The following is a 12,808-nucleotide window of genomic DNA, read 5'->3' as shown; positions in this document are numbered from 1 at the left end:
AAACATTTTAAGAATTATTTTTGCCATCCAGGGTTCACATACAAACACCTTCAGAGCAGGATTTGTGGGAACACTGGCTGTGAAGGGTGATCCACACATTGCCACCACACCATCCCTATAGCCCTTGCCCTCTGTCTCACTATGTGGATGAATGCAAATAAAAAAAAAGGCTAAAAGAGGAGAGGAAATAAAAGAAAAGAAAAATATGAGAAGGGGGCTGAAATGAGAACATAGAAATAGCATAGAAGCTGTCAATTCCTAACCTGTCTCATATGATTTCTTAAGTGATACCAACTGCCATTGTACTCACTTATTTCAGGGTATTGTCATTCATGAAAGAGTTTGGTGTTTACTTAAGACTCGAGGTTATATCTAAGGAGCAGTTGCAATGGAGAGTCATCCTTCTTAAATTTTTGGAGATTTCACTGAATATTTGCCTAATCCTGAAAGCTTATGTGAAAGTTTGTGTGGTAGATACAAGTAGAAATTTTCTTTTCTTCCTTTCTTTTTTTTGGAAATGAATCATAGTTTCATTTTTATTCCTTCTATTTTAACATGCAGATAATTTTTTGGAGATTTCTTTTTTATTATTTATTTATTATAATCTATTATACACAATGGCGGAATGCAATTCATTTCATATTACACAAATAGAGCACAATTTTTCAAGTCACTAATTGTACACAAAGTATTCTTGTCTTCATACATGTACTTAATTTGATCATCTTATGGACTTGGGATTCAAGACAGCTAAGATAAATACTGTTCTGGTAATGAATATAAGTATTAGTTCATGTGCTCAGCTCTAAAAAGAAACTAGGCAGAGGGCCAAGTGAAAAATCAGAGTTGGAACTTAATCAATGTGCTTTGCCTCTTTATACCCTGTTGTTGGCAATATGGATGCTTTTGACATATAGAAAGTTGAGAAGGACTAAGTGGGAGGTGTCAGCTGTGACTTAAGGTATTATTGGTAAATATGGTTGAGGCCAGTAAAATTCTGTAGACTAAATAGAATTTTAATACGTCTAATAATCATTGAGAGGTGGACTGTCATTCATCAAACTCATTGAATGGTGGAATATGTCCATTTTCAAATTACTTTTGTTCTAACATATCTTTAGCTATTCAAGAAAAAAGAGTGTAAATGGATCATTGTGCACATTAGGTTTAGACTGAGACTATTGATTTAAGTTTTCTAGTGAGTGAGTTATCAATATGGCCAACTGCAAATTTCTTTTGGAATTACTGTGGATTGGCACATCAGTGTATTTGAATAGATCATGCATAACCTAGATTATTGTTACAGCAAATTCTTTGTATAATGTTATGACTGTTGTACAACTTCAGTAAACCACATGGTACCGAGTACTGAAAACATTTTATCTAGTGATTACTCAGGTGTATTAGGTGATAAGGGCTCTGTAGCAAAAGTAGATCTATGGCATTCTGTGGTGACCTGCCAAATAGCCCAAGATGAAATGCACAGTGAGCTAGACCTGTGCAGCAGGCTAACACCCTGAGCTGCTTATGGAAAAAAATGGAGTAAAAAGATCTGCTGCTATTTGGCAGGTATCTTATTGTCAATTGCACATCTCCAAATTTACTGGAGAATCCAGGCAAGGGGATAGTGTGCATGACAGCACAGCACCCTATGACAGGAGGGGAAGGGAAAACTATATCTGGGAGATCACTGTTGATACTTCCTTCTGACTTTGGAAAATTACATGATGACATCATTAGCTCCATCATTGGTTCCAAATGATCCATTCCTGTATGGTAATTATAAGAGCATATGTGAGTACTTTTAGAATATATTTATCTATAACAAAGTGTCTAGGCATCTCAAAATTTATAAAATAAATCTTTTGAAAAAAAATTGAGCATTTAGTGATAATTCATATATTGAATATAATTTGTCTTTTGACACCCAGGATTGATTACTCTAGTAAATCCTTCAAGAAAAAGTGGAATTTCACTTTTTCAAATATCTTTAAGCACAATCAGGCACCTATTTTAAAGAAAAAAAATAAAATCACAGTGATTATTTGACATATCAGTCAAATATTTAAGATAGAAATAATTGTGTCTGTCATTTCTGCTGCCTGATAAAGTAGGTCAAAAAGGCCTGACAGTGCTCAGCCCAGTCATTTCCATGGTTAAATACATTCCACATCTTTTTTCAAATAACATATCTAATTTTAGATTCAGGTAGTCATTTAATATTTTATCTTTGCAGTTAGTTATACATAGCTTCTTTATAGACAACTTCAGTCCCATGATTCTCATTAAAGTCATTGAAACTACTAGAAGAAAGTGTAGGAGAAAAGCTTCAGGACTTTAAAATTGTTGAAGAGTTGGGCAAGGATCAAGATCCCCAAAACACAGGAAACAAAAGCAAAACTAAATAGATGGGATTACATCAAAACTAAAAAGCTTCTGCACAGCAAAAAAAGCAATCAAGAGTAAAGAGACAGGCTGCTGGGGTTGTGGCTCAGTGGTAGAGCACTCGCCTAGCACGTGTGAGGCTCTGGATTCAATTCTCAGCACCACATAAAAATAAATAAATAAAAAATAAAGGTATTGTGTCTAATTACAACTAAAAAAATTCTTAAAAAAAGAATGAAGAGACAACCTACAGAATGGAAAATATTTGTAACTTATACATCTGATAAAGGGTTAATATTCAGGATGTATAAGGAACCAAAAACAATCTCAATAGTAAAAAAAAAACTCGATTAAAAATGGACCATAGACGTAAATAGACATTTCTCAAAAGAACATGTACAAATGACTAACAGATACACTAATCATTAGGAAAATGCAAACCAAAACCAAAATGAGATATAACCTTATTCCAGTAAGAATGGCTATTATCAAAAAGACAAAAGAAAACAAGTGCTGGTGAGAATGTGGAGAAAAGAAAACCTCGCACACTGTTGGTGGGAATGTAAATTAGTACAGCCATAGCAGAACACAGTTTGGTGGTTCTTTGAAAAATTAAAAATAGAACTACCATATGGTCCAGCACTTCTACTACCTAGTCTATAGCCAAAGGAAATGAAATCAGCATGCCAAAGACACATCTGTACTTCCGTGTTTGTTTGTTTTTTTCATCACAATGGCCAAGAAATGGAAACAGCCTAAGTGTCCATCAGCTGTTGAATGGATAAAGAAATGTAGTGCACATATACATATGCTATTTAGCCACACAAAAAAAGAATGAAATCCTGTCATTAGCAACAACCTGGATGAAACTGGAGATCATCATTGTTAAGTGCAATAAGCCAGGTGCTGCAAATCTAGTACCACATGCTCTTGTTCATGTGTTTAATCTAAAAAAGTTGAAATCAAAGAAGTTGAGACTGGAATGATGGTTACCAAAGGTTATGGAGAGCATGAGGGAGGGAGGAAGGTAGAAAGGTTGATAAGTGGGTCATAGTTAGAAGAAAGAAGCTCTGGTATGCAATTGCCCAATAGGGAGACAATAGATAACAACAATCTTCTATACATTTCAAAATGATAGAAGGAAGTATTTTGAATATTCACACCATAAAGAAATGATAAATGAGAAAATAGACATGTTTATCCCAATTTAAATATTATATATATATATATTTAAAAATTATAGATATCCGTGGGGTGTTATGTGAGTTATATATCTCACATATCACATAACACCCCACGGATATCTATAATTTTTATGTTTTTATCAGTTAAAAATACATTTTTAAAATTCATGGAGATTTTGATGAAGGCATCTTTTAATCCTGGAAATTCACAAAATAGCCAGTCTCTCTTCAGTGAAGGCATTGAATTTTCTCCCAGTCAGGTGACTGTTGAAGTAGAATTAGAGGAAGGAAACTCCATTTTCATTGTTCATGTTTAAAAGACAATCAAGCAACATATTCACTTTAGTAAGCCAGTGAAAAGTACCAGAATTTCATTTTCTTCTTTACTAATATGCTCATCCCACATCCCACACTATGGCTCAGGTCCTTCCATTCTGTTCCTGAGTGGGACCGCAGAGGCCAGGATCAATACAGCCAAGCACCACTGTGTTTTTAATTGTATAAATTTAAGCTGCCTTTTAATGTACACATAGCAAGTTTGGGCCTAGGAAATTTCACATGCTGAATTGCTTTACTTTAGAGTTTCTCCAATGATCTCCTGTGACACTAGTGGTTCTGCTTTGAATATATGCAAGTATGTGAGGAAACAGTGAAAATCCATGACTCGTATTCCTCCTGTGTGTTAAGTAGTCAAGCACATGGGATAAAAGCAGCAGCATTTCCTTGGAGCCTGAACAAGATGAGAGCCCTTTGGACAAGCAGTGAAGGCTGGTCCTCTCACCTACACTCCGCAGCCAACTGTGAAATGAAAGCAGAAGGTCAGCCAAGCACCCGAGAGCCAGGGCGAGCGCTAAACCAAGTTGTTTATCCTGAGCTCATTCAGGACCAGGCCCCAATTCCATCAGAATAATTGATTTTCCCATAAATGTGTATCTCTGCTTCATATGGAGCTAAATTCTGGAACTAAGGCAGTGAAGCAACAGAGCCTCTAAGCATTTGGAATGCACAGAAAACCAATATAAAGATTTCAGTATTGTAAAATGTAGGACCCACAAGAGGTGCAATTACTCACAAAAGATTTCAGAAACAATTCTGAGCATTGTCGATTTTAGGAACCAAATGCAACTTTCTGTTATTGGTCCATCATATTTATAGCATTATGTGGGTCTACTAAAATTAATTATTAATTAGATGAATGATATGTAAAATAAAGAGCAAAGAGCTTAGCTACAATGATTTCCTGGAATTAACATAGAAGGTTTTCACAGCCAAAGCATTGTCCCCAACCAGAAATTTGAAACTATATTTGTAACAATCAAGTTCCTATCAGTTCAAATGTTTTTTATGCCGTTTCCCTAGAGATACAAATAAAATGTTCCTAGAAATGAAACTCACATGAATGTCCCAGATTAATATCTGAGGGTCTCTAAATGGTCTCTTAATATGCTAAATTCATTAGAGGGTTTCTTAATCATTGTTAGTACCCCTGACACAAACCTTTTCCCTAAAGGATACATGTGAAAAGCATTTATTATTTTCTCTTAAAAGTCTGCATTTTAGTTATCTACTGCCCAGTAAACAGATTCATACTATAATCAGCCATAACAGAAGCATCAGTGTGGCTTTACCTGACAACATCAAGACATACTTTCTGGCAAACATAATTGTAAAATAAATTTCTATGAGATCTATCTTATTTTCACATTGAATTCTTTATACAACGGTATGTCTACTACCAGAGAAAGGTACAAAACAAATTCCTAAGTCTGAATGGAACAGGAAGTAAGATCAGTGTTCTGGTCAACCTGTGGTCAAGGGTTGTTGTACCAGCTGTCAGTTGGGAGGGTGGTTCTTATGCTTTAACTGTGGAGTATCCTGTCCACATGTGGAAATTAGGCTCTTCTTCAATTGCAGAGGAGTTTCTTCAAGGTCTGTTGGTCTTTTGACTGCATGTTTACCAAATCCAATAATTCATGCCTTTTCCAAATAAAAGCCAACATAGTAGAGATACAGAGCTGGGTGATAGCAGATAGGGGCCCTCACTATGGAAACTACCTTTGCCTTGGAGCTATCTGTTTTATAAATTTAATTTCCAACTTTGCTCATTTTCTTAGTCATGGATGAATTTTAAGAGAACAGCTTGGGAGTCAAGACCTTATATCACTCACCTGTGTGAAATCCAGGCTGTATAGGCCTGATGCATAGCAAATACTCAACTGGTGTTTTCTGAAGCAACCAACAGGTGTTTCCTAAATAGAAAGAGCATGAGAATCGCTTATGTGGAAAGAAATGTTGGAAGAAACAAAGATTCGGCACAGCTGTGTCAGTGTGTAATAAGTAAAAGCCCCAGCAGTTAGTCTCAGCGTCAGGAGGAAAAGCAGCAAAAGGATCCTTCTTGGCTCTGCCCATATTGGTTGTTGACATTGAGCAGTGTCTAATTTTTCTGAACCTCAGTTTCCTCATCAGTAAAATATAATTAAATAATACCTATCTTAGATATGACCTCAATAATTTGCTAATGTATGTTATTTTCCCTCCCTCTTCTCTGGTAAAGGGAGGTGAACTTAGCATCATTTACACATCCTATATGATAATGATAAATATATATTATGTATAATATATAGTAGCATATTTAGCATGTAATAGATAATAGAATATGTAATAACGTATATGTAAAATGAAGGTCATGCCCTATTTTCTAGTAATCTACAGGATGTCAAAAACAGTTGTTATTTTCCTTTTTTTTTTCTGTTATTTTATTTAATGCCAACAATTTGAAAGACACCTGGCACCCTGTGTGTCACCATGTGTCTCACCAAATCAAAGCACGGACATTTTGGGGCCTTTCAGGAGCAAAGCAATGTACTGCTTATATTATTTCTGCCAAGGGGGGATTCCTCCTTTAACTTGAAACAACTCTGAATTCAAAGGGAGAGATGCACAATGAGGAATTAGCCCCGTGGATTCTGAAGGGGCTACCTTCCAGTTAATTAACATACCACATGTGCAAAAGGAGACGTTTTAATATTCCAATGAATATTTGTGCCTTGGAATAAATAGGAAGACTCCTCTTCATGAGGTAAAAGGAGCTCATGAGCAGTGTGGTGGTCACTTATGCCCCAAGCAGAGCCCTAGTTCCCTGAGGACAAGTCACAGATAATGTGGGATCCGAAGTGCCGCCCCTGGTGGCTCAGAAGTATATGTGATTCTACCAAATACCACGCACTATCTTTGTACCAGAACCTGTTGTCCATTTGGCTGGATGTTCAAATCAAGAAATCTCCATCCCTCAAGGCTGGATGTAAGGCTCGAACTAGCATCCTACAGAAAAAAAAAAGGTCAGCACTTTGATACACAGCTCCCACAAAATGGAATTTTAATGAGCCGAAGCAAAACCTGAGCTCCTTGCTCAGAAAGCAGGTGTCTTTGTTCTTTTCATGTTTTAACATTTCACTAGCCTACCATGTCCCCTTTTATTCTGGTACCTCTCCTCTAAGAACTGAAGAGAAGCAGCCCATGCCTCTCTGAACTGTTTTTCTTACCTAAGATGTTTGAATTTTTGTGTTTTATGAAAATCTTAGGAAAGATGTTTTGAGGTGTCATGGTGTGTTCTGAAATTCTTTTTTAGTGGCATAGTAGTCAAATTTGACCTAACTAATCCTGTTTGGTGCTGTGATTAGGGAACATGTGGCTTTTGGCACATGATGATATGAACGCGTGCTATCCTGAGTGTTATTGATTTACTGGAAAGGCCGGGGGTGTGAGGAGACAGAAAGCTCAGGGAGAGTCAAAGAAGTCAAAGAAAAGCCCAAACCTTTGATGTTTGCTTTTACTCACTTGTCTAAGATTCCTCTTTCTGAAAATAAGGCTTTTGTTTCTGCACAGTGATGTATTGTTAAAAGTCAGATTGCAAAGCCAAAATTTGGGAAGCTTTTCCTTCCCCATAAACAGATACATCTGGGCATTTTGGGGCACAGTCCAAGTTCTCTGAAGTTTCTGAAAGTTCACATATATGTGCCTGAGCAGTACAGCATTACGTTCTGAGTGCAGAGGGTGATACAGCATTTTAATATGCCTTATCAAAGTGTGATTGGATCCAAAGGACAAGCATTGTAAGAAAAAAATGTTTTGCTAACTCTTTTAACTGTCACCAAAACAGAGTAAAAAGCTATATATTCGAGCCCAGTCCACACTCCCCAGGTCAAGTTTCTCATGGTTCAAGGGCAGACAAGCTCATTCCCCATGCTGACCCATTGCTCAGCTGCTAGAGACAATTTTCCCACAGAGACTCTTCTTATTGTTGTTGGTTGTAGCATTCATAAAATACTCATATCTAATATCTGACAAGCATAGTGCTCGAATTTATGCTCTGCTCTTGTCCTAACAGAATTATGTAATAACAGTGAAGAACTTAGGGTTCAGAGGGAAAGTTGAGTGAGTCAGAGAATGTACTCAATTACGCATGGGTATTTTCCCTACAGTCTGAGTCTAAATTAGAAGAACATCACAGATGCAAGGCACATTGGACAAGGAGCACATGCGTGCATTTAAATCATGTATATCTTACTTTTTTACTGATGTAATTGTGAAATATGTTCTTTTTGCATTCATAATTAGGGGGTGGAACAGATGGTGAAGGCTTAGTTTAAAATAATCTGTCATTAAAATAACCTAGCCTACTGGTAATTCTTCTCTCTAACTGGAGATAGGTCATAGGAAAAGAGTTTAGGGTGATTTCCCTCCCCCTCCTTTCTGCATTGGAATGTAAAAAAAAATGAACCACTAATTTCAGAATGGAGAATTGTCCCTGGGAGGGCACCATACTAGAATTTCACTCAGAAATTTGGCTGCAATGGAATATGCATAAAAAAGAAAGCAAAGACAAAACTCCTTTGACAAATATAAATCCATTTAGCACAATGCATTAAACATTAGTATACCTTCAATCATGCAGCTACAGTTAGTTTCATACCCTGCAAGGAAATAACCTCATCATTTGACAAACACCGTTAAAACATTCAGCTTTTGGGGTTAAGAAACTGTGCCATACACTTTATATGTTACACTGATGTCAGGGGATATAAATTATAATTACAGGCATTATTATTCAGAGATGCCGCAGCTCCTGACTCCTGCATCCAAGCCTCACTCCTTGCCTGTGTACCTCATAGAGTTACTGGGATGTGACAAAGGAAGTCTCCTATCAGCCCTGTCTGGATAGCTAAGAACTGTTTTCAGTAATAAGAAAACTGTCTTGATAAATCAGATACTTGCATGTCTTTAAAACGTCTGTTTTACTGTTTCTTCTAAGATTTTGTTCTCCATCTGCTTTGAGGGAAGCAGATAGATTTCAGCATGGCTTTATAATAAATCTTCTTGAGGAGGGACTAGCATTAACATTTGTGTAGGTTCTTTTTCATCTTAATCCAACCTTAGTTAATAATCAGAAAACTCTACATAGTGGGTAAGAAGATGTAATTAACCCTTTGACCCCAGAATCTTAATTGGCGCCTGTTGAAAACAGTGGGCAGTTAAAAAAAAATTAAAAAGTAGCCTGCAGTGATTGAACCGCATAGTATATAATAGCTTTCTCATTCAAAATTTTAAAAAATTCCACAGAACTTTCAGATTAATCACATTTGGTTTCTGAGACTTCCGATTGAACGTTTCCTTCTTCCTCCCACCTTTTTAAGTTGAGACACCCAAATTAAATCAATATTGATGCTTTTCTTCAGACTTTTCTAAGCAGCAGAATACAGCTAACTATAGACAGGAACGCCCTTGAATGGAAAGGTAATGGCTGTGTGAAGAGTAACTTGCCAATCTACTTTAGACCCAACTTCACATCCTATTCCTTATTTGAAAGGTAATCAAACCTGAATTGTGGGTATTTGTCTCAGACTATAGTTATAATTGACCAAAATGATACGTATAAAAGTAAAAAAAAACAAAACAAAACAAAACAAAAGCTAATTAACCAAGGTGTTTTTTTTTTTCTCTTTAACCTCTACAATGACTAACAACTAATCTGACTTGTTTTCTCTACCAAACTGGCTGTTATTTTTAATTGAATTGACTGGATGTCTTTGTGTCATGTAGACATAGACTCATTTTAATCTCACCGGGAAATTGGAACATGTGTCAAAGCCTCTATTTTTGCCAAACAAAACTGGCCAGGTCTTAGGTGGCTGCTGCTTAATAGCATCAGATGTTTAGCCTCCAGATATTCCTTCTCCCTGCCATGGTGCCCAAACCTCCTGAGTATTTTAGGAAGTACACGGGATCTGAACCTAATGTTAAAAGTTACAATCTCCTTAGATGAGAAAGTAAAGTATATGTGTAAATGAAAATGATATATCTATTCAGGAACAGCCCTGAATACTTAGTAAGGCCATAAAAGGTCTACTCTAACCTTGATATTCCAAATATCCAGATCATCTGAGAAATCCGTGGCATCTAAATCTGCAAATAATCTAATAAATCCTAAATAACACTTTTGGGCAAAACAGTTTCCATCCCTCTTTGTCATTATAGCATGTGTGCTATAAAACAAAAAGCATTGAGCTCAGAAGTATAACTAGATTTAAAAAGTCTTGACTGTGCTATTGTTTAGGTGCTTGTTTGACAAAGATAATCAAGACACTGTTCCACTGTTGAGAAATTTGTCATGTCTTGTTGAATAAGCCAACAAGGATCATACAATGTTGTAATATTATGGAAGTACAGAAGATTCAATCCTGGTTCTGCCACAAGCTGGCTGTCCCATCTTGTCCAGCCATTTAGCCTCTCTGTGCCTCAGTTTCCTCACCTGAAAAAATGAGGGTTTAGACTACAGGAGATTATTTCCATGCCAACTTCATCCATGCCAACTTTCTTCTGCTCCCAACAAGCCTTCTGATTGTCTCCACAGAAGTTCTCCTGTGATATCTCTCTGTGTCATCACTCTCATTTGACAGTAGCATATGAGAGATGTGATTTGAGAAGATGGCTTACTGAGTTCTCTAATCATATAGAGCCCAAGGCTATTAGGTTGAATGAAAAACCAAACCAGGACCTGTTCTCCAAGGGGAAGGTCAAAGGGGGAGGGTTCTAATCCTCATGAGTCAGTTATACCTATAGTCTGAGACAAATACCCATAATTCAGGTTTGATTACCTTTCAAATAGGAATGGGATGTGAAGTTGGGTCTAAAGCAGATTGGCAAGTTACTCTTCACACAGCCATTACCTTTCCATTCAAGGGTGTTCCTGTTTACAGTTAGCTATACTCTTCTGCTTAGAAAAGTCTGAAGAAAAGCATCAATATTGATTTAATTTGGGTGTCTCAACTTAAAAAGGTGAAAGGAAATGTTCAATCAGTAGTCTCTGAGAAATCTTGTTTCAGATAAAGATGTGTTGAAGTGAGATCCTTCTCGGATTTGTAGGAAGGAATCTTCTCTCCATTTGCACTGGTTTCAGGTGCAGTGAGATCAGCACACTTGTCTCCATAGATTCAAAACCAATGCAAAGGAAGAATGAGGGCATAAAACATTCTACAGTGGAAAGGTTAGACCTGACGAGGCCCTAGAGAGTTTGGCAGTTTGTCAAAGATAAGGACCCCATATCTCTTAGACAGTATTTTTCCCCCACAGTTGGTTCCAGGGGAAATACCATAGAGCAAAGGTGACCATGTGTCCTCTTGTGCAAATGATTTATAAACTCTTTTGTCATCCCACTTCTGTTTTTTTTTCCCCTAACGATCTATCATTTGAACCAAGTGATGCTGTTCAAGAAGTCATAGGATGCCTTTTAGTCTAAATATTTTAACTTAAGAAATGCTGTGAATATTTGTCTTTTCATAAATCACCCATATCAATTAGACAATATTTATTTTTAGTAGAAAACAGAATAATTATTGAGTCTATTAGGAATCAAAGTCAAACTCAACTAAGGATGGGCTGTTGCCTAACTTCACTAAACCTCAATTTCATTGTATATTAAATGTAGATGATATTTGTGAAAATTTAAAAATACATGCATACTGCTTAGTACATACTGCTTAATAAATAAAAGCTGTTATTATTTTACTATCTCACCTAAAAAATTTTTCTATTGGGTAATTCACTCTTTTGTGAAGCAATATAATGTAACTTGAATTGTCTTCACAACTCACTAAATCAGAGGATAGGGTTGGTTGCCAGCTACAGTGTCTATCCATTGTGGGGCAGTGAAAAGAAGTCAGAAAACATGAAAATCCACATTTTATGTATGCATATAAATAAATATATATATATATATATATATACACATGTATGCCCAAATACATATATCTAAACATATATGCAAAAATACATGTATTTCATTGCCTTAGTCTGTTCTGTGCTGATATAGCAGAATATCTGAGATGGAGTAATTTACAAAGAAGAGAGATTTATTTCTTATAGTTCTAGCATCTGGGAAGTCCAAAGTCAAGTGCCTCATATCTAGCCAGGGCCTTCTTACTGCATCATCCTACAGCAGAAGACAGAGGACAAGAGAGCAATTGAGAGAAGGAGGGTAAGGGAGCCTCACTCATTCTTTTATCAGGAACCCACTCTTGAGATAACTAACCTGCTCTAGCAAAAACAGCATTAATCCATTCATGAGCACAGAGTCCTCTTGACCTAATCACCTCTTAAAGGTCTCATATCTCAACACTATATTGCACTGAGGTTTTTCGACTTATGAACTTTGGGAGACACATTCAATCCATAGCATTTGTATGCATACACATCCTTTTAAATTCAGTATTGTTTCTGGGGTTTGAAGGAATAGATATTTTACCTGAATTTTATGTACTTTTTCTACCTTTCTGTATTTAGAAACTTATGTCATTAATTTAGTGCTTCCCCATATCTTGCTCCCAACATTGATTACATGTATTTTGCAAATTCACAACCTTTGCCAATGCCACTAATCCTTAGTGTGGCAAGTAACACTTGTGCAATCCACCTTTTTAAAAAATAAATAAATGAAGCAAAACAAAAGACTTGAGGATGATGGAAACTGCAAAATGTGCTTGTGCCACAAGAAATTCAAACAAATGTATTTCCATCTGGGGTGGTGGCTTGTAGTTGGAGACCTGATGATTTACGTCATTTGTCGAACTCCCAATGCAACTCTCCAATTAAAAAGTTGGTCTGAGGTTTCAGCAGTTACAGATGATGTGCAGATACTTTCATTCTTTTGTTCTTTCTTCTTCTGTGTTCAGGAGTTGTAATGG

General features: G+C 36.5%; 1 protein-coding gene across 12 annotated transcripts in view; it reads left to right on the top strand.

Annotated features, from left to right (window-relative positions):
* Nucleotides 1–12,808, top strand: part of Npas3 (neuronal PAS domain protein 3) — an 851,762-nt gene that overhangs the window by 600,787 nt on the left and 238,167 nt on the right. The window lies entirely within an intron of this gene.

This window comes from Marmota monax, unplaced genomic scaffold (genome assembly GCF_021218885.2).
Source record: "Marmota monax isolate L192 unplaced genomic scaffold, Marmota_monax_Labrador192_F-V1.1 WCK01_AAM20220418_F8-fsc00222, whole genome shotgun sequence".
Classification (NCBI taxonomy): domain Eukaryota; kingdom Metazoa; phylum Chordata; class Mammalia; order Rodentia; family Sciuridae; genus Marmota; species Marmota monax.
Note: the sequence above shows the minus strand (reverse complement) of the source record. Positions and strands in the feature narration are given on the sequence as shown.